General features: G+C 34.8%; 1 protein-coding gene and 1 long non-coding RNA gene across 8 annotated transcripts in view; one reads left to right on the top strand and one right to left on the bottom strand.

Annotated features, from left to right (window-relative positions):
• Positions 1-27,138, bottom strand: part of ADGRL2 (adhesion G protein-coupled receptor L2) — a 189,339-nt gene extending 162,201 nt beyond the window's left edge. For 5 of the 7 annotated variants that reach the window (XM_077771033.1, XM_077771027.1, XM_077771030.1 and 2 more), the window contains exon 1: positions 27,070-27,138. The gene's annotated coding sequence lies outside the window, so the exon portion shown is untranslated. The other 2 variants (XM_077771028.1, XM_077771029.1) reach the window with 2 other exon arrangements.
• Positions 27,139-27,348: 210 nt separating this feature from the next.
• The window catches only part of LOC144237380 (uncharacterized), a 177,188-nt gene continuing 176,795 nt past the window's right edge, over positions 27,349-27,741 (top strand). The window contains exon 1 of the long non-coding RNA XR_013336838.1: positions 27,349-27,535. This is a non-coding gene — a long non-coding RNA (uncharacterized LOC144237380). The remainder of the gene's footprint in view (positions 27,536-27,741) is intronic.

Raw genomic sequence — 27,741 nt, 5'->3', positions numbered from 1 at the left:
TAATCATTCATTGTCCAGGGAAACAGAAAAGAAAAAATCCAATGTTGCTCATGAGATTCAATCTTATGTTTGGCTCACTGCACTGGATCCTTTGTTCATAAATCACTGTTACTAGTCATTCCCTGAATCAATATTCAGATTCCCTCTTGGTCTATATATACAACCACTAAATGAAATAATAATGATCCAGGATCTGTCATATATGAGATCATCAATATCATCATCAGAGGTTTCTTAGAGATAATTAGGTAATCTGAGTAAAATATGTCAAGTAATCTTAAAAATAAATATGAAAAATTACTACAAATACACAGTAAGAAGCTGAAGAAAATTTTGTGAAGTATAGCACAGAGCCTTTTATAATCAATAAATAATACAACTTATTTACAAGCTATGTCAATATATATAGTTATTACCTAAACTTGCAATTTTACTTATAAAATAGATAATATTAACACCATAAATGCATGACTGTCAGTTTGTCAGTGAATATCTAGTGAATACAGTCTAGATATTTTTGATATTGAGTACTGAAAAGAGTGCTATTTATTTGTTAATTATTTTTGCCTTACAAATTATTAATTGGTCCTGTGTTAGGTTCAAAAGGAATTATAATATAGATTAAGATATGGCTGCTACCTTCAAAAAGTTAATAATCTTCTTAGGAGCATTAAAAATAGAAGAAAATGGAGCACCTGACTAGATCAGTTGAAAGAGCAAGCGAGTCTTGATCTTGGAGGTCATGATTTTGAGCACAACGTTGGTTATAGAGATTACTTAAATAAATATTTTTGAAAAAATAGAAGAAAATGACTAAAACCCAAAATATGTATTAGTAATTGCTATACCCCCCAGAACTCAATGGTATTAAGTGTATTTAGTACCAAATTAATGAGAGAAAAGAGAAATGAAAGCAGTTTCCGGACCTGTGTTTTCCTTGGGGTGTGCACCTAGATCAACCGGTATCATCTGGGTGGAGAGTCCAAAATTGAGATCAGGAGCACACTCTGAAATCCTATGTTAGCCTACCACTGCAAGGGTTGGGAGAACTCACAAATACATCGTCCTCAAGTTCAGCAACTTGAGCAGAGGAATGCACAATAAATCTATTTCATATTTTCCCAATCTTTCCAATTATACGTTTATGATCCTGATTCATCTTAAGTAATCTTAAAGAAGATTTTTGGGGGCTACTGCAGTAAGTTTCACTAAGGACTTGTCCCTTCTACCAAAACATGTCTCAGCAATTATTCTAATAATTGACATTTAAAAAATTACATCTAGGGGTGCCTAGGTGGCTCAGTCTGTAAAGGGTCCGACTTCGCCTCCGGTCATGACCTCACATTTCATGGGTTCGAGTCCTGCATTCGGCTCTGTGCTGAACAGCTGAGAGCCTGAAGCTTGCCTCAGATTCTGTGTTTCCCTCTCTCTCTCCCTCCCCCGAAAATAAACATTATAAAAAAATTTTAAAAAATTGTATCTAAAGGAGTTGCTATTTCAGAAAAACATTTTTGAAACCAAATACGTTTCAAATGTATAAGCAATATATTATTACATTGGAAACCATAATAATAAAATAATAGGCTGAGACTTAGGCAGCTTATATACTTCACACTCTGACTATGGGGCAACTATACATGATCAAAAAGGATGACATCAGGGACTTCTTCCAAAAAGAGCAAGCTCTTGTGCCTTAGCCAGGGGTGCTTTCCATCAAGCCCTATGTCCTAAACCGTATCAATCTGTGTCAATACACAAAACTCAAGGTAACAGCATTTTGTTGTGTTATAAAGGAATATATCAATTATTTCTGAAGGTAAATTAATGAACATAAGAAATAAAGTTGTAGTCTAAGTGAAAGAACAGAACTGACTCCTACTTCTGTTGTTAGACTGAGTTATTCTCAATGGTTGGATAAAAAAATTATATCAAAAGCTTCATTAAAAAATTAAAATATATCAGGTTCTATGTGTTAGTGTTTCTTAACTACCCAATCATGGAGCAGGGGTCTAGAAAAGGTGGTTTTTAGAAAAGGGATTTGCAACTTTATAATTTTATAGCCTCTATTAAAATTTCAAATAATATTAAAGTGGTAAGAAAAGAATGATGCTTAATAAGAAATGTAGGTTATAAAAAGCTGAGAAAAATTGAGTGGAAGCTTGAATTACTTGCCAATACTCTCTCATTTGATAAAAGGCTAATGTAGTTTTGTAGTATTTGAACAATTTTTAAAATTTTTCCAATTCAGAGAACTTTGAGGAAAATATATCCCTTGTTGCTAAGCCATATATACAGAAAAGCAAAAAGCTGTACTTGGTAACTACCACTGATAAGTAGTGAGTGAGTTTCCAATCTCGTAAGGTAAATATTAATAATATTCCATTACATTTGGAAAGATTAAAAGTAAGGGACTGCGTAGGCTGATATTACGAAGCAGGGATCAGAAAACTTTATCTATTAAAGACCAAACAGTAAATATGTTAGGCTTTAAGGACCCTGCAGGCTTTGCCATTATAGCATTAACCTGCCATAGACAATGGGTAATGAATGAGAGTGGCGGAGCGCCAAGAAACTTTACTACAAAAACCAGACAGCCAGCTACACTTTGCCAACGCCAGCTATGGATGAACTGGCACAGGATGAAGATAACTAAATGCAGTTCAGTCAGGTAATGAACTGACCAATAACTATCAATGTCTGCCAAAATAATCAAACCAATTTTAGTCTGTTACTTTACAAAATTAATTCAAATGTTAATGTAAAGGTAAATTAACCATGCTGGAATGGGAAAAATAAAACAAAGCAACATTATACAGACCAAAACAAATTAGTGTTTCACTATGTGTGTATAACAAAGCCTTATGTACAGCTTACAGTATCTGGGGAGAAACTCCAGAAAAGAAAATAAAGGACATTACCAGAGTAACCTGTCTTGATACTCTGTTTGGCAGGGGAGAATGTAAAACCAATCAAAACAGTAAGTAATGGAAGACTGAAAAGTAATGAGGTTTGGACAAGACCCCTGAGGTATTCTACCATTAGCATGATGGTTTCAAATAGCTGTTGGTAAAAGTGGCTTCAGACTCCTGAAATTTCTGTCACCATTGCTACTCACCCATATGAAATACTGGATATATCCCAGTTCCCCACCATACTCAACAGGAAACTGCTAAATTCTAATTTGCTGAATTTCTGCTGGAAAGCTAAAAATCCTACAAGGCCAAAGTCACCCATCCTATTCCAAAAAAAGTTATGAAGGCACAATAAGGGCACACATTTCTTTTAGAACAAAAGTATTTTTACAGCTTTCCAGTTGCCTATATCTAGGTTCTCCCCCAGCAAACTATCGTGAATGCTACTAATATAGCAAATATTTCTATTTTCTGCAATCAAATGTTTCTTAAAATTGAACAGTCATGCTATAACATACCAGACGAGTAACACTGTTCAGCTACAATTAATAGGTATCACATTAAAATACATGAAGGCTAAACTTTTCTATCAATATTATATATAAGACAAAAGAGTGGAGAAGGTTACAAAATTTTAATAAGAGCATTATATTATGGTAGTAATAATCTAGGTGTTTTACTAGAAGTGAAGTGGATTACTATAAATGAAAATTTAAAATGTCCTTTCCATTTCACAGATAACACAAAATAGCTTTTTTCATGTCTCTGGCGATAAGGATAAATTTGCCACACATTTAAATAGTGCCTTCACCCTTCCCACTCTGGCTCATGAATTAATAATTCAGTGACATTAATACAAGAAGATAAATGATAAAAAGGTTAAGGCGCATGGGCCAACCGCACACACATACTTCTTTTAGCACAGTTAATACTTCTCTGCCAATTATAGCTAAAACTTTTTAACAGTTTTTCAATAGCATTTTTACAATCTAAGTAGCAGCTTATGCACACACAATTTCACACAATTCAGGCTTAATAAATCTCCTGCTGGTACCAAACAATCATTCTAGGGGATTAAAGTGCAACATCTGTTAACATTAATAATGTTTTATATAGTCATATGTATTAAAGAAGCCTCTACTCCATTATTAGTCTCCTAAAAAACCTTCTAGACCAATATACTGATTTGGCATGAATTTTACATATATCTTTCAATCGTTGACTTACAAACAATAAAGAAATACATTAGTATGAAATGGTAGAAGAAAAAAATTGCATTCCTTGCGAGGTAATAAAACTTTCTTGAACCAAACTTACTAAATGTGTTCAAGTGTGCATTCTCAGATATATACACGCAAATGAAATTAGCTCGGTCTTTTAATAGTTTTTAAAACCAAAAATCCGCAGTAGCGCTACTCATGGTAAATTTCGAAAAGCCAGTGTTCTGTAAATACAAAGCGTGCTTCAAATTAAGGTGGCACACATTCACTCGCTGATTTGACTCTCTCTGAAATGTCTTAATCTTCTCTCATTGTTATTCCCAAGGCCCTAACCCCTTCTCTCTAAACCTGTGCAAAAATCATAGGTAATTCCTCACCCTCCATCCAGCTTGCTAACTTCAATTGGACTGAGCTTCCTAATTTCGCTTCTACCACATAAAAATGTGTAAAACTGGAACCAATCCCAAGGATCACTTCATACATAAAACAAAGAAAAACACTTGAGGTTTGTGACTAAGTGACAAAAAGCAAAACCAGGAATAAAATCCAAATAGATCTAATTTCAAAAATACTTAATCAAAACGCTCTGCTTCTGTCAAATTTATTTGCTCAGTAATTCTGAATACACCTTTCAAACTGACTTTTACCAAGATACCCATATATAGAGCATTTCCCTCCTTTGCACCTAAAGAAATGTATACAGATTTGATATGTTTAAAAGCCACCTAAACCACAGAGCCAACCTGACCACCTCAAAGTGAAAAATCCTTTCCTTCCACAAATTTCTGGCCATCGTGTGTATCATTTGTACGGTAGATGACCTTGAGTTATCTTAGGACTCCTCTTCAAATAAGCTTTTAAACTATTTTTAAAATCTCTTTTGTACAAATTTTCAATATTTATCTTTCTTCAATAGAAGTCTCTTCAAAGCAAACCAATAAATTCCTAATACTCGTACTCTGTTCAAGGCACTGAAGCTAGTACTGCAGGCAATACAAAAATACACACGATAAGGAAATGAGACACACGCACAGATAACTACAAATTGCATTAATGTGATTAAGAAGAGTAAGTGCTCTTTGCAAACCATAGCTTTTGCCTATCACTTTAATTGAGTCTGAAATGTAGCGGTATATCTTGGTGCTTAATATACTGAATATACAATAAACTAAACAAGTTTCTGGAAATTATCATTTATTTAAATGTTTATTTTGAGAGAGAGACAGACGAGAGTGCAAGTGGGGGGGCAAAGAGAGAAGAGAGAAATGTGGGGTTCAACATGGGTCTTGATGTCAGAAACTATGAGATCACGACCTAAGCCAAAATCAGGAGACTGAGGCTCAACCAATGGAACCACCCAAGCACCCCTGAAAATTATTTTTTTTAATGTTTATTTTTGAGAGAGAGAACATGAGCAGGGGAGGGGCAGAAAGAGGGAGGAGGACAGAGGATCTGAAGCTGACAGCTGCAAGCCTGACGCAGGGCTTGAACTCACGAACGATGAGATCATGAGATGAAGTCCAACGCTCAACAAACTGAGCCATCCAGTAATCCCTAGAAATGATCGTTTTTAACGATCTCCTTTTTTAGCAAACATGTAAGCTTGATAATGACCTCCTTCATTTATTTCCTGTAATTCCTCTACAATATTCAAATTTTGGACCCTAGTAAGCTTACTCTTATGTTCCTTTCCTGGCATACTTATGATGTTCCTTCTGCCTAGAATCCCCTCTGAAACCTATTTCTTGGCCAACTACTATTCTGTTTCCAATACTCAGTTTAGGCCTATCACTGGACATACTAACTCCCACCTTCCCCTAATCCTCACCCCACACATCGAAAGAGCATTGCCATTTGTGACCATAGTACAAGGTGCTCTTATCGCAGAGTATCTAAAGTATCATTTCAAACTATTATGAGCTAACTGAAAACAGAACCCGTGGCTTTCACATCTATAACCTCAGTGCTACGCAGCCTTACATAATGTTTGGCAAATAGCACATAATGTTTCTGACAGAAAGGAAGGAAAACAGGGAAGAAAGGAGAAAGCTATGAATGAATATTCCGAACCACTGATGTAAAGTAAAGAACATGAATGATAGAAAGGATAAAGAAAAGTGAATGGGATTCAGAAACTAAAGTGTGAAAGGAACATATGTTTTTAAAGTAGAAAAAAACATTAAGATCTCCTAGAATAGGGATTTTCAAGGATTTTTTCTACACGACTTTTTAAAATTAAATGTTTAATTAAGTATTGAGAATGCCTAGTTAAAAGACAAAGTAAAAATGAATATTTGTCAGAAAGTTTAATTTAACCATTGTTTGGCATAAAATACCTTCTCATTTTTATCACTTAAAGAAGCAAAATAAACTGAGCCTCCTCATTATAAAAGTGAAGCAGGAAGGTCACAGTTAGTGGGAAACTAAACCTAGCACTCTGCTCTAATCAAACTTTATTAAAATAATCCCCCGATGAAGTTTTTCTTTAAAATACTTAAAAATCTGGCATGCCTGGGTAGCTCAGTCAGTTAAGCATCCAACTCTTGATCTCAGCTCAGATCCTGATCTCACAGTCCTTGAGTTCTACTGTTAAAGAAGCCTACTGTTAAAAAATTAATGAATAATAAAATAAAATACTTAAAAATTTAATGGAGTCTACGAAAACAATTTGTAATTTTAAATTAAGCACAACACGAAGCTATATGAAAACTATGTTAGGTATGCTTGATAAATTTGCTTGTAAATAAAAACAAGACTGGGTTAATTTTTTTTAAGTGGACATTTATTTTCGAAGTACACTAAAAATAGAAGAAAAATTTTTTTCCTGCAAAACTTTATGACAAGGTAGGCTTCCACAGATACACATTTGCTTAGCAATATTTTGGATTTGGAGAAAATCCAAAGGTTCTCTTTAAAAAGTTAAAGTTTTAAAACAGAGGGCAATACATAAGTACAACACAGTTTACCACCACTCCGAACAAAGAATGGAAAGATTAAAATCCACACCTCTTTTTCTCCTCCAAAATTATGGGACTGAGATTAGCACTCAAATTCAATACCAATTTGGGTGCTTATACCTCACTTCTAGATGAAAAGACTGTAAATTTCATATTGGGAATTACACTTCAGCCTTACTGTGCAATTAAAGTATCTGGTATTGCCTAAAAAGAAAGCGGCATTGTAGATTATTTCTCTCTGGTATTTATGCTTTATTGAAGCTGTTGAAAAACCATAGCTACTTCCAAATTCTAACTTTCCACCCTTCCTCAGACCAGCATTTGCAATTTAATCGACTTTAATATATGAATCAAAAATTGATAATAAATCTAAGCAGCTTGTTTGCAGAAAGATATCTGAATATTAAATATGAAATTTAACAGGTTTTAATAATTAGACTCTGTAAATTGTATAATATATATGTCTGTCCTAATTTGGGAAAATGCACTTCTCACATAACACTCGTCAAACTAAATACAAGAAATTGTTCTGGCACTTCACTAAATTAAAATCTTAAAACCCTACAGCTACAATGTGCAAATTCAGATCTTATTAATACTTTAAATCAAACCATTGTTATTATTCAGTTTCATATAATGCAATTTATAGTAGTCTTCTGCTGTAAATGCAAGAACACAATGAGATTTTAATCGGATTTTAGTGTTAGTCACTAGAAGATATTTTGGGCGGTAGATAACCACCACCACCCCCATAAAACTATCATTTCATAATTAAAAGATAAAAGTAATCCACCTATGATCCCACTGAGGAAAGGAACTGTGGAAGAATGGCTCCTTACATACCAGAAAATGTTTCTCATGTTAAAACTCAGGATATCTTTAACAAAAGCTTATACACGATATTGCATACTATGTTTTCATAGTCCGCTATGTGACTAGATGGTTACAATATGGATTTGTTAAACTATTTTGTCAGAATCACAATTTTTCTTTAAATATTTTATCTTATGACCATTAAAATGTCTTCTTAAACATTTCTACTATTTTTCATGGTTTCCTTTATCACCTAAGAACAACAAAAATTCACACTACAGTATCAATACTCACATTTAATTAACCTCCCTTTATTTCCTGTTGATTACCTTATGCAAATCTATCTTCAGCATAACTGATCAACCAATGGAAAAAAGAACTCAGCCTTCATACCAGGACACAGTTCTGACAAGTATCCTCTACTGACTTCTTTTTAAAACTGTTAATATATGGGAGGATCCTAATCTTTGCGATGATTTGGGGGCAGGGATGTTGAGCTGTGACTGTAGGTCAGGGAGAAGAACTACAAAAAAGAATCCTACTTGCATGTTCTTCATGCGGTAATTCAATCAAACATCAGATTAAAGAAGTAAAATGAAGAAAATTATTGATCATTTTACTGATCACAGTAAAAGTGTAAGCAGATATTTTCAGGTGGTTGGGGAGGCATCAACATTTCTTGTTTTCAGTATCAGAACACCAATTTTGATAAAGGCAAATCAGATCAATCACTGATTTATGACCTAAAGAAGATAACAACACAAATAGAAACCCTTAAGCAGAACTTTAAAAAAGTAGGAAGAGAGAAACTCAACAAAAATAAGAAACAATAAAATCTAAGGAGAAAAATGGATGCCAAATAACATGAGCCACTTAAATATATGAACCAATATGAACCAAATTTAATTCATATCAATAAAGATATTAATAAAAAGCATTTACTGACAGCTTTCCATGTGTGAAGCTCTATTAACCTCTATGATAATTGCATCACAGAATTTTTCTCTATTATATGGAAGAAGAATACTTTGATACCACTGAAAAATCAGTATGAGTTCTTTTATTATTATCATTATCTTTCTTCTGTCCATGCGAGGAATATGAAACTTGTTAGGTTTTAGCTCAATTTATTGTGATATTCATTATAATAAATGATAACTGCTTATTCAAAAACATATTGAAAACCTACTTTGGGTTAATAACTGATGATAGGTGCTGATAGGTGTGTCTGGCTGTTTTTCAGCCTTGTCACCCATAATTAACCACCTATAAAACCTAAAAGTTATTGCTGGGTTTGAAGAATTGAAAAGGTAATGAGGAAATGATTTCATTATTCTTAATAATGAATAAGATGTAGCTAGGAAATTTCCTAGGTACCAACAGAATATATAAGTTCATGATAACAAAAGAGAAAGCCACAATAAAAAGAAAAATTGTAATGAATTACAAAAACAACAAAAAACCTTTGAGGGCATATAAACTCCTAAGCTTTCCAAAAAGGGACAAAGCTTGTATCCGAGGAAACCTAAGAATATCAAATTAGTTTGTAAAGAGTTGTTAAGAATGTTACTGAAATGACCCTCAACCCAGAGAATATACCTCAACAGGTCTAATCATGAGAAAAGTATTCTTTCACAAAATAAAAGACTTCTCTCTAACCTGATTATAATAGCTGACTTTTTATAGTCTTACCTTGTAACAAACTTTACTTGAAATACAAACCAACAAATCAAAAACCTAAATGTTATAGCCTCAAATCCACACAATAAAATTTTTCAATTTAATCAGCACTTTAAGAAACATGAGTATTATTTAAAACATATATAGACATATAATCAGTATTTCCAGAAACATCTGTAAAGGAAGCAAAATTATGATTTTTTCACCAATATCCATCAGAAATATGCATATCAACCTGAAGCAATATTTTTGGACCACTAGTATTATTTAGGCATAATGTACGCATCTCAAAGTATGGGCAGAAAAATAGGTTCATTCCTTCTTCCTTGCTCTCAAGCAAGCAAATGGCAGGACTGAGTGAAGTCCAGAACTTAGGTTTGATTCTGAGCTCTACCTCTACCTAGCATTTAAACAATTATCAAATTCTACCACACTACAAAAGTCTTCCCATCTGTCTATCGCCATTGTCTTGTACCTAGACTGTCATCCACACCTTCTAAGTAGATTCTATTTCTTCCATTATTTCCCCGTTCTACTTTATTGTTTACGTCACTTTGAGAGTTTTAGCAATTACATAAAACTTACTTAATAAAAAATATTAACACCTTTTTTGGCCCCAATGCAAAGTCTAATTTTAGCAGAGTAGGTTCTTTACAATCATGTCCCAAACTAACATCTCATTTTCATCTCTTTTCATTTGCTATGCGATTCATACCTTCCAAACACATTTTCCTTAAGGTACCGTATTTCGTCCTTTGTTTCCTAGAGCTTTTACCTCTGACCTGTCCTCCTCTCCAAAAGCCTGCATCTGCGGAAATCATCCTCTGCCTTCAGGTCTACCTAAATGAAGTCTCTTATTTCCATACTATTCATTTTGAATTCACTCCGCCTATCCTATTTTCCACAGCCTTCTCTCTACGCTTCACTTTGGCATGTCACTGTAGTGCGCCTTATATTATAATTATTTGTGGAAATGTGTTTTTCTCTCACAGATTATAAGTACCTCTTAGAGAGCAGTCCTTACACAGCACATTTTTCCAGGCAGGGCCTTAATAAATGGCTGTTGATCTTAAGTGAATAAAATTGAAGCCCAGAAGTTAATGGATAACTAGATGAAATGAACTTACAGATGAAACTGTTCTTATAAAGGATAAAACACAGACTTTAAGACCAATTTAAGCAAATGCATACTTCTGGTCTGGCAATTCTGGCAAACTAGGTACTAGCAATTATCACATTTTTAAAACCACGCGTGCTGCCATAATAACCTCCGTGGCATTGTAGGAAACCAAAAATGACATCTTGAAAGTAAAATCCAGAACATTATAAATACTCTGAGTTATTAAAGTAAATCCAAGCCCTCAACTGTCACTTATACACATGCAACATTGTCAAGAATGATTGCTCTGAACTACAGGAGCATAATGTATTTAAGAGAATGTACCCACATATGAAATACCAGATTTTTCAAAAGATGATTTGGATTTCACTTTTATTTTAATTGGACTCTCAAAATAATTCTTTTTATATAATAAGACATTTCTAGTACTGTGATCTTAATACAATTTATTTATCAAAATTGAGAGTGAGAAGTAGGATAGTGGAAATAACTGAATCGCTCTGGCTTGAGAAAAACTAAATTGGACAACATAGAAGGGTGACAAGTCTGCCAAAAATTAAATTTATTTCATCAAATTTACCTTTATGATCTTAGCTGTACCCTATGAACGTCCCTGTAAATGAAACACTGGCTTAAGGAGGTTTGATTAGACTAATACAGTTCTGATACAATTCCAAAGATGGAAACATTTGCCTTCCCACTAAACAACCAAATACACCAAATGCACTAGATTCTGAAAGACAAAATAAAATTCTCATTACTATATTCAGAATTAAGAAAAATTTTCAATTTTTTTAAACATTTGTATATTTACATATATTAAACCAAAGCTACGCTATTCAATTATTTCATCTGTAACGTAAAACTCAAAGTTCATATAAACGAAGCTCACTACCAAAGATAGGGAGCTTTTAATTTACATTGAATAGTTCACTAAAATATTTTTCAGTCTATTCACACAAATCTTGCAATAGTTAAAAAAAGGGACAGAAGTCTTACCATTAAAGCTGTTTCTATACCACCATGACAGGTGATTGCAAAAATATTTAACCTGGATGCTAAATACTTCAATTTCATCAATTTTTGATTGTATGTTAAAATAATGTAAAATATTCAAGCTTTAATTAGAGTACTCAGCATTAAAAAGTCAATTTAGTAAGTAAGAAATTAATTTTCAGATAGATAAGCGGGACTTTAGAAATTCAGAATGGTATAGTTGTGATTCCGTCCAAAAGTGAACCGTTATAAGCAGTGTTAATGAAAATTTTAACTATTTAGCCAAAATTATATATTGTTTCCTGGAATCCTTCCTAATACATTTAATTTGACTTTCCAACTACTTGAATTATTGCTATGTGTTACAGTTCCTTACCTAAATACCTACCCCTATAGAGAGAGGGTTGCATATACCTTTTACTCTTTTTAAATCTCTTTTATGCAATAAATATAATGCCAGCAAATTCAAAGAGTAAAATTGCCATCAAAGTTGATTTAACTCTTAGGTTCTAAAAGTAAAGACTAAGGAGAGAAAATTAATAGATACTTAGGCCTTACACATAATGCAATCATTTTTAAATTAAGGTAACAGCACGTAATCTTCAGCCAAAAACCGAGATCAAGGCAACCCTGAATACTTGGCCAAGAACGTATACATATACATGCCTTACCATATTGTGGTTGAAACAAAGAATGGCAGGCCAATCAAAAGCTACATAGCTGCCCACACAAGTCCTTTTTTATATACAAACATTTTTACTTTTAAAACCACTTTATTTATTAACAAAAATTTAATTACAGAATGGCAATAAGTATAAATTTCTCAAACTGTCATTTTAGGATGCTTCAGTGAAAATCTTCTATAATTTCTTTGAGGATTATGCTGTAGGTTGAACAAAAATAAGCCAAGTATAAAAAAGTCACTCATATATCATATGAATAATGGATTATCAGACCAAACATCAAGAGAATATTTACCAGAGTTAAATAATGCCAAACACAAAGGAATGGCAAATATCTTTTTTTAAATTATGGAGACCTTAATATATATTAAGTCATATGGAAACAATCTGAAGACTGACACTTTATGATTCCACATTAAATCAAAAACTTTGATACTGATCACTAAATTGATATTTTGCTCCTTTTCGGAGGTCAAACGGCATCTTACTTGGGAAGTCAATTTTTAAAAATGTGTGATTTAATTATTTTAAAAAAGAAATAAGGCCCAGAGCCATTAATTCAGAAATGAATAATATCAAATTATTAAGGAAGAAAACATTGTATCAGAGGAAATATCAAAAATACTATAAAGTGAAATTTTATACACTGAAAACATGTTCTTAAGTACAAAAAAATCTAATAATTTTATAAGTACATACGAACTGGGGATTTATTCTCCATAAACAGGCAAAATCAATTTTAACAAAGTAAGCTAACAAATTAAGCCTATATTTTAGTTTATTTTCAATAAAAAATTAACATTGTGGTGATGAAATTGCAACCTTCTTGGTACTGTTCTTGAGTTTTACAGATTTAACAGGCAATATAGAGAATGAGGCTATTAATGTCTGTAACCTGCAAGTCTCAATATTCTTCAAATATTCAAGCAACACTTGTACTAAAGGCTATTCAATTTAGTATTGTCCTAAGGAGTTCTTATTCTCTTTTTGTCTTTTTTTAGGAATACTTTTAGACTATTAAAACCCAATTCTAAATATTTTTAATGCAACTCTAGAAAATGTGAATTCTAAGATTCTTAAGATTTCTTCCTCGATTTTTTAATCATGTAATATTAATTGAATAATAAATGCTTTAAGAAATTATCTTTTCTCATGTACTGAAACCAATTATAGGTTTCAGGCTAAAATGTCAGGAGAACTTAAGTAATTCTTAACATATCAGTAACACAAGAAAATTAGTTTAAGAAGCAAACAAACAAAACAAATAGGTGTGAGAGAGTGACTACATTATTAAAATGGGGAAACATAAAAGTTATGTCTGACCATCATGTTCATTATAATTCTATGTCACCATAATTCAATGAAATATTTTATAAGCACTAATCATGTATGAAGAGTTTAAAGATAGAAAAGTGCTTTTGGAACGTATTATTAAACACCTTAATGTAGTTATCTGAATCCCATGTAGCAATGAGCTAAAACAAAGATTTTCTTGAGATGTAATTGGAATAAATTCAAAGGCCCAGGTACTTATTTTTTGTATCTGCCAACAGCTACTACCGACCAGTAATTACTACTAAGAGATAACAAAGCATCTCTTACGATGCTCTGACAAGTAATAAAATACTGGAATAAGCTATTTCCTTGAACCTAAATTTTATTTCAGGCATCTGAGATGAGGACTAACAACTACTTTTCTGCTTTGAATTGTATTTGGTCAAAACAAAAATGCCTTTCATTCAAATCAATATTCTGATTTAAAGAGCACTAAATATAAACAAATGTTTTAAAAACATTACATAAGTATTCAATGAGTAAATGGCCTTTCTTTTCTTTAATTATAAATCTCAAAAGGCTGTTTAAATTATATTAAAATATGAAAATCATATAAACGTAAGAGACAAAATTATCCATGAATAAAAAGCATAGATGTTTTTATTTCTTTAAGTGATGTGTTTATTTTCATATAAAGGTAATACAATCATGTTTATATTACTGGAGAAAAAATGTGCTATCTTATAATTTATTATTTTTTAAAATAAATAAAAATTTGATATTCTAAGANTTCACTGCAGCTCCGAATTGGCAATAGCCTGTGAATGCTATAGAATATTATATAAAGTATATATAATAAAATGTAGTCTTTTAAACCTCGGTTAGATTTCCATTTGATGAAATTTATGCCTTTGAAAAATATAAAAGCAAAAGTAACTAACACTGTTTATTTTTAGAATTGAAACAAAGGCATTTGTTTTTAAATTCTGGTAATAAGGCAATATAAAATTGTTCTTGTTTTTTTCCAACACACTTATTAAAACATGCAGATTCAAAGTTCTGAATTCCAGAGTCTTCATATCGGTACACATAAATTTTGAATAAATATTCTTTAGGGTATTTACAAGTTTTGTTAACTTCCATTTAAAACGTTAACATGTTAAAATATTTGACTCTTGGTTCAAAGAGAAAAAAACACAGCAAGTGTTTTAATACAAACTTCCATTTTTATAAAATGCATATAAAAAAAGATGATTTCAAATCTATATTCATAATACATACTACCCTTACCTGGAGAATTATTCCTCATATTATATTCTACTCATAAAATAGCTTATTTTTTAAAAAGCCAATCTACTCAAATAGATGCAGAAACAATTTAATACATACACATTTACTCAACATCTATACAAATAAGTAGATGATATATCATAATTAATATTTTTATCATTCATTCAAGGACACTTGATTTTTATCAAATATTTGATTTCTTTGCTAACTTACAAAGAATATCAGGGCTATTTTAAACCAATAGGTATTCATTCCCAATTAACTTCCCTGTCATTAGCATCACCAGTATAATACCAATAATACTTTTACCATCATAAATTAATTTTTCAATAACACATTTGCTTTCCAATATATTCAAATTTCACTACTTTAAAAACCACTCAGTAGTCTACCTCCAAATTTAAGACAAAACAAGTAGAACTTACCCTAGCTGTGCCTTTCCAATAACCTCACAGAAGTTATGCACTCTGTGACAGTTACTGTACCTCACGAAACAATTTTCCTGGAATGAATTCTCTAGTAACCCTTACCTCTCTGCGAAGGGAGGTGGGATATTTGAGGGAAAAGGGTAATGAACTGTAATATCAGATCCCATTTGCCGGTGCCTATCATATTTAGCACCAACAATGATACGGTATCTTTGCTATCACTTTATTTAAGACAATGAAGTTGGCAGTAGAGGATGCCTATCAATAATTCTATGGAGTAAGAGCATTTGTATACTTCTGTAAAAATATACCATCATAATCCTATTGAAGTGTAATTGCTGTTGCTAATATCCTTACCCTGGTATGAAAATGCTCTGCATAAATGTGGCACAGACTTGTTAAGATAATACATGACCACGCTGAGAGGTTAATACTGATATAAAAGCCCATGCCAGTACCATAAATCTCTTTATTAGACAACAGTTTCCTTGCTTAGAGGGTCATTCAATGTAACAGTAACAATCTGACTTTTCACATTAGTAAAGCTTAGCTAATAAAACAGTAAGTCCCTAACAATGAATTTCATTAAGAAACAAAGCCTCTTAAAATACAAAATTAATATTTTTACTTGTCATATCATTCTTTGGTAAACTACGGGGAAAAAGAACTATTACATCTCTTTTCAAGGATGCATAAAAGGATAACCTTTCTTTTTCTCCAACAAGTAAATTCTGAAATAACATTTTATACTAAAATGTAAAACTTAAATCAAAAAGGTTCATTTTTTAGCATAGTTTAATATTCTATCCTATTGTTAAAATTCTTGGCACAATTACGCATACGATATGAAAAATTGCGTTCACCCTAAAGAACCAAATGCCACTAAAGGCATTTGATTCACTCTGATTACCAAAGCACCTGATCGCAAAACTCTCAAGTATTTGAGTATTTCACTTGTACTTTCTTAGAGATTTAGCTGACACAATTTTCATAAATATAATTCAGCTTTTTTAATTAAGTACTATCTATCTTGCCTTCATTCATTTTTTCCAACTTAGTCAGCAATTTTCTAAACCATTTGATATTAGGTCTTTACTGGTAGTTTCTCTGTTTAAGTGTCACTGCACTAATCGGTCCATTATTGCAAGTAAAAGTCACTAATCCAAAGTAATCATTTTTGTTTTAGCAAAGAGCATATACAACTCATCTAATTTGATCTCCTAATTAAATGTAGAAGAATGTAATTTACTACTTACTGTTCAGTGATCATTTTATAACATTTTATGTTAATCTGGAAAATTTTCTAAGAAATCCAGATTTCTCTTTCAACAATTATTAGATATTTAAATAAGACCCACTTGTACCATCACCCAGAGCTTTGGCCAATCATAAAAACAGTTATCACCTCAAAAATTAATCTTATTCATTATCTTCGTTACCTGTGAAATTTCTACTAAATAAGGAAAAGTAAAAAGCACATTTGTAATCTGTGAATACAGGAATGATAAATACTTGGTCATTTAGTATATTAAATTTCACTATAAATCTGGCTGATCCCAAATACTTTACTTTCCTTAGAACAATTTTTCTCAAACAAAAATTTAAAATAAGTTAAAGAATATAATTTTCAAAAAAAAAAAAGGTACCAAGTGATACTGTCTTGATTATTTTATCTCATATACAAGCTCCCTCTGCAGGTAATAACAAGGGTTAGCAAAAATATCTGACACATGCAGCAGTTGCCTGGTACAGATGCAGGTCACCATTGTATAAAAATCTTATTATTGAGTGTCTCCTCCTTACCAATTATCTGATTAAAATTACTGCTTCTGAAAATTTGTGGTTCAACATGATTATCCGTGTCCTTCAGCTTGGCTAAGAATGCAGCTTGAGAAGGCAGGATACACAAACTTTTCAAAGTCACCCAAAAGCCACTCTTACAAAATGTATTTCAAGGAAAAGAAAACATTACCTTGCTTACACAGCACTAGCCTGAAATGATAGACCACCCCAAACAAAGCTGCTCCAAACGTTTATCTGTTGCATCTTCTGATCCCAAAGTAAACAGTCAAAGGTGGTATTTTTGGACTGACTTCCATTGAAAGATAAAAGCTGAATCTTAAACAAATGCAGTTAACTACTACATTTTTCTTATTTAGAATAATTCTAAATCTTAAACCTGGAAGTATTTACTTCTGAAAAAATATACTGTTTTTTGTTAATTCAATATAGAAAGAAAAACTGATTTGATTTGCAAAATGCAAATCCATTATATATTCCTTCCATAAATATCCCTTCCATTATACATATTTTTTAAGAATCTGTTTTAGGTTTCTGTTTACACACTCTCCTCCTTACCATATTCCTTTCTCCGGGTATACAGAGATAAGGTGCATCTCCGCCAAGGGAACGGGAAAAAAAGGCAAAGTTTAGAATGGTTTTAAAGTCTTGGGGGCAGTGTGTTCCCAAAAAATTATTGTTGGACAATTTGCTGTCCCCCTGATTTCTCTCTTCAAACATGTACACACCACCTGTTTAAGATACAAGCAGTAACTAGATATTTGAAGCATTCAGTCTGAGATCTCTGTAAGTGAAGTGACAAGCTTATGTCTTTTTTTAACTAGATCTTTATTAAATAAATGTAAATTATAAAAGATATGCTCATTTTCATGCTAAACATACAGAAATATCAATTAAATTTCTTTTCTACTTAAACAAAGAAAATGAAGTTAAAGGGAAAGGCAACTTATAATAAGCAGCGTTTGTAGTGGGTTTTTATTTAAGGGAAAAATATAATTTTTTTACTTATATTTTTAAATATTCAGACCTAGTTGAAAGCCAATGATAATATGAAAAGTGACTTCCAGCAAGATGATGGGTATCACAACATTTGCAGCAGAAAAAATACGAAAGTGAGGGAGACATCACTAATACTCATCTATAGAGCTACCCAGAGGAAACGCCTAATATCCAAATATTATCATTCTCATGATATTGACGGGATTTTGAAAGGGCAAAAACAGTTAAATGTCCTTAGTGAGAGTGAAAGGTCTAGGACATCATAATTCTAGTAAAATTTTTATTTGTTGAGGCATATAGAGCAAAGTTAAGTGTTTTGAATTACGTCCACCTTTTTAAAAATGGAATACAAGATACATAACGTGCATCAATTCTTCAGTTAATACATTAAGACCTTCTCAAATTCTACAAAAATATGCATCATCATTGGGATGCAAATGCATAAGCTTACATCACCAAAATTAATGTTTCCCAAACCGTCTTGGACATTACCTTCAGAAAAGCCAGGAATTTTAAGAATTAAAACACATCATAAGCATCTCAAGATTAAGAACACAAAGATGAGTGGAGAAAATATCGTGTAAAAATGTGTTCTGCAGGTTCTAATCAATAACCATAGTAATAAACAGTAAAAAATGATAAGCTTTCAAGGCAGAGGAATAAAATTTCTGTGTGGAAAGTACCAATGAAATAAGAAAACCAGTAATTCCAAACAGAAATACGTTGCTTCAAAGTAAAGACACAGGGAAAATCATTTTTGACAGATTTTTAATGTTAATTACAGTTGAGAATTGATTAAGTAAATATAATCTACATAAAACAGAAAACTATCAACTAAAGACCTTATCTAAAATCTTGTAATGATTCACTCATTACATGGAGAACTGCTCTAACAGTATTCTATTTTAAGAATAAATGTTTAAAATTAGAACTTACTTTATAAACAAACCAGAAATCTCTTTTGCTCTCTTTATAGACACTATTTACTATCCTATATATGAGAAAGTATTAGTCAAAAGCAAGGTCACCTAGCCCACCCCCCACAGCCAAGAACCATTTTTGACAGTAACTGGGGTTAGATTATTATGTCATCTAAATCCAGGGCAATAATCTGTTTGAGGCATGAGCTGATGTAAAAATACCTACAAAATGAGGCAAAGAGTGGGTAGTACAAGCATTTCATGAACTAAAGGTAGTAAATACCTTAGAGAACAAAATAACGAAGTCATATCATTTTCAAAATCAGTTTAAAAATATTTTAATCGTATATATTTTACATTTTAAACTTACATTTGTAGTACTTCTTGGCCAATAACTGTCAATAAATGTTGATACATACAAAGGAAAAGAATATAAATTCCATGCTTATGTATGTGCATGTGTGTATGTATTTGATCAAGAAAGGAATTAAAGAGTATTATCTAATAACTGAAAGAGAAAAAACTAACCCTTTTTCTTTTATGAGGAACTTCATGGTGCATTTTTCACTACTACAATGGCTAAAGATATTATTATTCATCTGGAAAAAGATACAGGGTTGTATATGGTTTTGGTCTAGCAAAATAATATTCCTTTGAACTGATAGAGGTCTAAAGTTAACTACCTTTTCAACTTCTTCCATCTCTCTGACCAAGAAATCACAATTCATTTTTATGTTTCTTTTTCCTACTATCAGATTAAAAAACAACAGCAGCCAACAACAACATTTTTGACATTATTTAATGCATCGTAAACAGAATTAAGATGTGGTCATTATTTCAGAATGTTAACTTCTGCTTAACCTGCCTTCTTTTTAATATTTCTATTTTTATTAAAATATTGAATCTATCCTTATAAAAAAAAAAAATCTCCCAAAGGTTTTTGGTTTTGTTTTTTTGTTTATTGGGGTCTTTTTGCTTTGTTTTGTTTTGTTTTTGTTTTTGTTTTTTTGTTTTGCTTTAGATAGGCTTCTTTTAAGGCAACTAATTTCAATACTGAAATTCAGAGATTAAGGTGTAATCCCTGTGCGTGAATTTTAATGTTTATAACGTACTCCTCACAGATTGGAAAAATCAATGACAAGACCAACAGGGGCCCGTTTTGCTCAGCAGAGGTTTTCTTGTCAGGTAGTGATTAATGCTGTGCTCTGTAGAGGGAGACATTACATCCGGGCTAAAACAGACCTAAATTTTACCCTCAGGCAGAAATCTGATTTAAACATCTCTATTTAAAGTGACATTTGTCCTCCCTTTTCAACTGGTTTCCCCAGAAATTCCAGGAAGTTGACTTCATGACCTAAAAACAGCCGGGTGGCCGTGAGCAGCAGTTGTGCCTGTTCTCGCACTTGGGGACCTCTGGGTGCCAGGATGAATCAAGGTGGTAATAAAACAGGTACCCCGCTCTCCACTAGGATGAATCCCATGCCACCTTATTGCTACAAGAATTTCAGACTTAAAATTCCTTATAATTCTACAGTCAGTAGAAAAAATTTCTAAAATGTGTTTTGTTGCTGATAATAACCTAGCTATTCATACTGATGGACTAAGTTTCCTTCGATTCCTAAAATTACAACTGATATTTCATTACACTCATCTGAAAGATCATCTGACTACAAATTCTAGAAATCCAGAAGAGCAACTACCAAAAAAAAGACAAATCTCTAAAACAAAACAGAAGATGCAAGAGGAAAACAGTTCCTTGTGCATCATGTAACACCTTCCATAAAAACAAAAATGGAAAGCAAAATGAAAAAAAATGTTCATATAACAAAAGTCACCAAGTAAACAAGATATATGCATATTAAAACAGGCGCCAATAACCTTACACTGTGAAACATGGTAGCTTTTGATATTATTAATCAATCTAGACATTGCTGGCAAGTTCCTACTAACCAAGGTAATCTAATTTCTGTTGCTTTTCAATGTAAATTGATTTTTTTCCCCTTTTAGCCGTTCTGGTAATTGAACAAATTTATACAACTGCGATGGGATTTTACTTACCACTACACAATGCATAAAATTCTCTGCGAAGACAAACTATATTACTTCATAAAACTGTATTTTTGTTGTAATTAAACAAACTGTATTTAAACTTGCTCTGTACTTCAAAGCAATCAATAGCATTTTGCTGTGAGCTGCACTTTACTTGCAGGTGTTAAGCACTAGGTTCCTTTATTCGATTTACCTTTTTTAAAGACAATTTTTATTGTCAAAATATGGGAGATTCTTTTCTTAAGAAGTTTTTAAAAATTATTTCATAAGAATATACTAGGAATTTTTTTAGTCCATCAGATAAATGACCGAAAAAGATGATTTTAAAGTGTTTTTGGTTGATTAAGACCTTTTCTGATAACACAATGATCCACTTTAAAAATATCTACTTACATCAACACAGCATTAACAGATCTTCAATGTTTATAACATACACTTAACAAAACCTATATATTAAAGTCAAAATACCACACTGAGTCCTGAAAAAAATTTAGGAATTCCAGACCCAGTTATATAGTGTCTCTTTTACAAGTTATTCACACTTAGGTCAAGAAAAATGTCATCATTTTAGTATTGTAATTCCCTAATTCCAATCATTAACTATCTCTGTGTTAAACAACCCATTTCTTAAGCGTTTTTCTTAAAGCATTAAAAAAAAAAAATCACTACTTGACCAGTGTTGACTAGCAAAAACATTTCAGAGAACAGTCTCAATTTTTCTGATAGTATCAAGTCTAATTACAGTAATCAGGGTGATTAAATACTTTTCAACCTTTCAACCTTCAATCAAGAATTATTTGAAGAGATGAATATTTAGGTGGGGCTCTAGACTAATTAGTGTTATATAAGAGAGAAGTTAACTAAGCTACGGTTTTAGTCTGTGTTTAAAACAGAAATATTTTAATCTTTCTTGAAAATAGTTACCAAACAGTTATCTATTTAGGTAATGTGAACTAATATTTAAACAAATTACCTTAGGAACTGATATGACCAAAACATAAATGGGATTTCAAGGCCTCTTGAGGTCTAAAAGCTAAAGTTGCTATTTTTAATGCTTGATCAAAATCATCAGTTTGCAAAAATTTTTAACTAAGTATATTTTTGCAAATAATCTGATGAATCTTTCGTCATAATCGTGCACTTTATTTTTAAATTGTAGTAGCTTGAAAATAATTTCACTTTAATTTTACGTGAACCTTTTCTGCAGAAAAGCAGACAGATCTCAAATGTGTACCTCTCCTTCAAGACTCAAGATCAGATGCAGTGAACATGAAGAGGCAAAGTGTACAGTCTTTGAGGAAACTTTTCATAAAAATTGCAATCCATTTGAATTCTTCAATCACTGAATTCTTCAAATTTCCCAAACTGTATTTCATTCCTAATCTAAATACAGTTAATCTGTGTTCCTAAAATCAGCAATTGGGCAAGTGGCATGGATTCTTATTAAAATGAGAACAGATTTCTCTCAGGTAGGTATAGTGTGCATAGCTCATATCTTAGAGTACACTATAATGCTCTCTTCATCTCATACTACATCTGTCAATAAACTAAGTGTGATTTGAGTATTTATCCATAAAAGTTAGGTCAAATAAATATTTTGATAGAAAATACAGCAATAACATTTTATTACTATGGTGTACAGATTTCTGGTTACCTCTTGACCTTCCCAACTTCTCAGTCTTGGCTCACATATTCCTACGTTACTTAAGACATTAAAATATTATTTTAGATTTTTTAATAAAACACAGAAAGCTTCAATAATGACCAAATAAAGATCTAACCTTAAGTAAACCTTGGTTTTAAAGCTCTCCTCTTGCTTACTCTAAGAATGGAAACGCCCAAAAGCTTGGTGTTAACGTTTCTGCTGATTGTGAAAATTGCAGCAATAAAAACTCCCAACTGCTTGCCTTAAGACTTGTAGTACTACTTCCATGGGAGATCCATATATTTAATATTAGTTTTTATAACATTTGGAAGTTTTGTTGCCTGCTTTGATGTTAGTCCATTAACAAAGCAGAGTCAAAAGCCTAAAAGAAATGTATTATTGGAAGTTCTCAAGTCAAAACCAGAAGGAATTGGTTTGTTCTAGCCCCCATGACTCAATATTCTGATTTCCCCAACTACTTGCTCCCAGAACTATCTGCATCTCTAAATTCATTTTCTGTTGCCAACACATAGTAACCTGCAATGATTGAAAATAGCAGCTGAAGTGCTTCTACAACACATTAATTTTTCTCTAAGTAGTCCAATTTTGTCATTGAAATGTTGAAAAATCTTTTCACTGCATTTTATACCTTTAGAGATTTGCTGAATTCAGGATCACCATCATATCAAATGAAGAGCAATGTTTTCAAGACAATTTTTAGATTATCACTAATAGCTCTAAAGGATAATGTTTTCTTTATACCAGTCTGCATTGAAAACAGACTAGGTAACAGCAACTTAAGTGCAACAATAGCAATTACATCAATGTGGGCATTTTTACCTCAAAAGTACTTCTTAGACAACTGAAGGGACCAGATAAATAAACTATCATAAAGTGATTTCAGGGGAATGACACAAAATTTGAATGCCACTAAAAATCCACCTTATTTTAATCTGAATAAAGTATCTTATTAAACTAAAAACTAAAAATGTTAGGCAATTAATGATACTTCCCCCTCCAACACTGTTTATCAGAGTTAATTCTCACTATTAAAATAAAACCAAGGAGTTCTGACCATTAATTTAAAAAAAAAAAGCCCTTCTCCAATGAAAGAATATAAATTCATGTTCAAAATCAACCAACCATCGAAGATAAAACTATAATAAATATGGACTCCAAAACCTCCTCTGAGGCTCATTTTCATCTTAAAACTAGGCATTAGGAAATCTTAAGCTAAATAAATAAAACCAACACTTGCCCAGAAGCTGATGAAAAAAGTTCTCCCTTGACCCATCTGCTTGCCATAAAATGACCCATATGACCCAAGTACTTGTTCTCGTTTCTTCACTCATGGATATTGAGTTGTTAAAAGAAACTCAAAGAACATATCACTCTGCAAATGTAAAAAACCATTAACCAATATACTATAAATATGAAAAAAATAAACCAACTTGAAGCTGAATTCCTGAGTTTACGGTGTTTGAAAAAATACAAAACTTTTGAGATAAAACAATCAATAATCAAAAAGAATTACCTCTATTTAAACAGAATTCACAAACTGAGTATCACCTAGAATCCTTTTTCAAATTTACACTTGCTGTAGAAGTTGCAATAACAAAGTTCATGCTGAGTTTTTAATATTCAAACCCTCCACTGATTTGTCCCCTTAATTTAGCAAGTGTATTAAAAATAAGTTTCCTAGGTGTAAAAACAAGTGTCCCTTTAACACAAGATCTCTATTGTTTTATAGACTCATTAAAAGCCTTTCTTTCCCATTTTACTAATATAACAAAGTGTAGACCCTAGAAAAGTACTAAGTTAGAAGGAAAAGCTTTCTCACTTTCTTCCACTGAAGGGACCCCAAAAGACAGGCAACAGTGACTATCATAAAATAAAAGGTCACCCTTTTTCTAGGAACAAACCATTTATCAATAGAAAATAATTGTCTTGCCATTTGCAAGGGCTCCACAGCAATAGACAATGTTTTTCGCTCACATAATTACAAAACAGTGAAAGTTCAGAAACACAGCCTGAATCCACCTCCCTATTTTTACCCTTTACAATTCTCATTGCCCTTTGGGCCTCTGCTTGGAAGCGAATGGAAGACAAGCTGAAGTTTTCTCAATTGAGCTGAAGCTAAGAAACCTTTGATATGCTAATAGTCCCCTTCAAACGGTAAGAATTCACACTTGCATTAATTCAAACAATTTGTGCAGAATGATGTGAAATGGCACCTCTTTTAGAGGCAAGCAACAAAAGGAGAGAATCGGAATGTCTCAAGGAACTAAACAACAGAACATTTGTTCTGCAGTATTCTCTCTATCATGCATAAATTTCCTGGAGAGTGGAGGGAGGGACACCAAGAAGTTCCACAACACACCTGAACAGAAGTGGATTTTCTTCTGGAAGGTTTTCCAAGTATTATAAAGAGGCTAAAATTAAAGTTTCAAAGTTACCTTCTACGTAGCTCAAGAGTCCCCACAACAACTTGGAACGTTGCTTACGACGCTTACACAAACTAAGATTTCTGCTATGGACGCATATTGCCCCTTCAGTACCCGTCTTTTAAGGTTTGCCCAACATCAAACTTGATTTAGTAAGGCACATCCCAACAGGCAATTATTTACCAAACGGATGTAACTTTTCTTCATTGTGCAACTCGAGTAAAGAGCAAAGTCGGCGGGGCCCGTTCCAGACACAAACACTGACAAGGGAAATGAATGAACCAACAGCGTCCGTTAAATGTACGCCTCTGGAAAGAGGAAGAGAGAAGTACACAAACCGTAAAGGCTGCACAAGAAAATTTAAGAATTGGGGCGGGGACGGGGAGACTGCCTTAGAACCCGGCCTTTGTAACGGAAACCATATGGTTGGTGGCTGCGGCTCAGACGCTCCCAGGCTGCTTGGAGGAGCTGCGAAGCAGCCTGACACCTTTCAAGAAACAGGAGGAAAACATTTCCTCGGTCTGAATCCGAGACAACACAGTTTGCATCAGGAAGAAGGGAATGAGAGGGCCCGGGAAGGGGGAAAGGCCGAGGGGGGAGGGGTCCACAGAAGACCGGGAAAGACGACGGACACCGCAGGCAGGACCTGTCCCTCCAAGTATGCTTTTAGAGGACGGAGTGAACAGAGGCTTTAAAAAAAAAAAAAAAAAATACACGAAAGACCTACGTTCCTTAGCCTCCGATCAGCGTAACTTTGGGCACAAAGTAAAGCTTCCAGCGATCTTCCCTAACCCCAGCCCCGCAGTTTGGCGAAAGGCACAAACTTTACTGATCCCAAGCGAAGGAGTCCCGCCAGCGTGCCTCCCCATTGCCAGGACGCTTGGGTCGCTTCGCCCGCCCTCGCCTCCCTACCGGAGGGGTCGGGTCGCCCCAGCCAATCAAGGAGTCCACGCCTGGTTAGCCTGGGGGTCTCCCCTTTCCTCGGGCTCCTCCCACGCCTCTTCCTCCCAGCGGATCCCCACTCGGCACCCCCATCCTGCAAAGCAAGCTTCCCGAGGTTCCCAGCCCCACGCCACCCCGGGGGCCCACAGCCGGCAACTTCTCCCGCAGGCCCAGCGCGGCCCGCTGCTGCCCTCTCACTGCGGGTCCGGGAGGCTCTCCGCCGGGCCCCGCCGCCCGCCCGCCCCGCGGGGCCGCCCCTAATCGTTGCCAGCCCCCGGGCCGGCCTGGCCACATCTGGCTGCGCTTTGCTGTCATCCTCGCCTCTCCACACCACCTAACCACCGACGAGAAGAAACAACACCGCGCAACAACTCACCCAAGCCCTCCCCCCACCGCCCACTTCCCCGGAACTCGCTCCCGGCGCCCGGCCTGCCCGCTGCACTTACAGCCCGGGACAGGTCTGCAGGCGGGCGGGGCGCTGGGGGGGACTGGGCCCCGCACCCCCAGGAGAGCGGCCCGGCCGGGGGCGCGCCCCACATCGCCCTCCCCAGACGAGCTGTGAAAGGGCGAGCGGCACCTCCCGGCCCAAGCTTTCAGAAAATCAAAAAATGCATAACCCAGTCCTACTCCCCTGACGCCCCCTGCAAACAGACTGAAGCCCAGAGAGCGTTACAGCAGCTCCCTGAGAAAGGGAGACGCTGGCTGGACGGGACCGGAGTTCTGCGTATCGATTTCTGAGGAGAGNCTCCGCCCGGCCGAACATAAACAAACAGCCGAGCCCCAACTCACCCGCGGCTCCCTCCACCTCCAGCATCCACCCCCGGGCAGGAGGCGCAAAGCAAACAGGTCTCCGAAGCCCTGCACAGAGGCACATTGTTCGCTCCTGCGGCTCTTACCTCGGTCTGCGAGCGCGCCCCGGGGGCGGGACGTCTGGCGCGGGGGGCCGCGCGGGGAGAGAAGCAGNAAGCAGCCAGCCCCGGGCGGCTCCTGGGGTTAGGTCAACATTTTCCCGCAGTTTCCCACACGCCGCTCCGCGAGAGGGGTCCTGCACACACGCGCACACACCCCCAAACCGCACGCTCCCTCAGCAAAATCAAGAATTCGGCAATCAGAGAGAAAGGGGTGGCGGAGGTAAAAGCCCAACAGAGGTGCGCAGACTTGGAAGTCCCCNTGGAGCGGGCGGCGGCGGCGGCCCCTCCTCACATTTCGGGGCTCCCGGCCGAGGCTGAGCGGTGGCCGCTGCCCCACGAGAAGCAGAAGGCGAGGACTCGGGCTCGGGGAAGCAGGGAGGTGCACGGAAGAGCCACGCCACGCACAGCTACGGAGGGGAGATGCCCCCCAACAATCCCAAGGAATTCTCTGGTAAGCTCCCGATTTCGCTCCGGCACCTCTGCGAGTGTGTGTGTGAGCGGAGAGAGAGTGAGAGGGAGAGCGAGGGAGAGCGAGGGAGAGAGGGAGAGAGACGGGGGAGTGCGAAGTCCTGACACAGACTCTCGGCGAGGTCTGAACTGGAGTCACCTCCAGCCTCCTCCTCCTCCTCCCCAAATCCCCACCTACCTCCCCCCCCC

This window comes from Crocuta crocuta, unplaced genomic scaffold, assembly GCF_008692635.1.
Source record: "Crocuta crocuta isolate KB4526 unplaced genomic scaffold, BGI_CrCroc_1.0 scaffold125, whole genome shotgun sequence".
Classification (NCBI taxonomy): Eukaryota; Metazoa; Chordata; class Mammalia; order Carnivora; family Hyaenidae; genus Crocuta; species Crocuta crocuta.
The sequence above is the reverse complement of the archived record's forward strand: the minus strand, read 5'-3'. Positions and strand labels throughout refer to the sequence as shown.